Here is a 630-nt window from a genome sequence, read left to right as displayed (position 1 = left end):
GAAAGAGGAAATCTTGTTGAAAAATATTCAATGACAAAATGGCAACTACAGAGCATAAAGTCAAGCGAAGGTACTTCCAAGCATGGGATCCCATGCAGTTGCACAGGTTGGACACCCATGAGGCTGCCCTGGATCGAGGGTGTTTCTGGAGTTGAAGAGGGCAATGAGTGTCAGGGTGTTTATCCCGCCTCTCCCCATTAGGAAAGGGGCAGAATGCTACAGATTGTGGGATGGGCCCGCTGGAGGTGCCCGCTTTCACACAACAGCCTTAAGGTGGTGGGACCACATTAGCCATTTGGGAGCATACCAGGACTGAATACTCATCACTGATGTTTTGAAAGGCAAGGCAAAGGGCTCAGTGACTAAACTCAGATCAAGTGAAACGGAGCCTTTTCCAGAGCCACCTGATTTCAAAGGCAAAGGTGGTGAGGAGCACCATGTTCTGAAAATAAAGGCTTTCCCCATTTTGACGGGAGTTGTGGAAACTCATGGGTGAGGTGCTGAAGAACCTTGAGAACTGGCTGCTGTCATGCTTCTGTGAATACCACCCCCCCAACTGCTTGAATCTGGTTGGGGGAGGGGGAGTAAATCTAACACTACTGTTTAGGCTGTGTAATAAGGAACAGCAAT

This window comes from Ursus maritimus, unplaced genomic scaffold (genome assembly GCF_017311325.1).
Source record: "Ursus maritimus isolate PB19 unplaced genomic scaffold, ASM1731132v1 scaffold_12, whole genome shotgun sequence".
NCBI classification, from domain to species: domain Eukaryota; kingdom Metazoa; phylum Chordata; class Mammalia; order Carnivora; family Ursidae; genus Ursus; species Ursus maritimus.
This window is presented reverse-complemented; position numbering follows the sequence as displayed.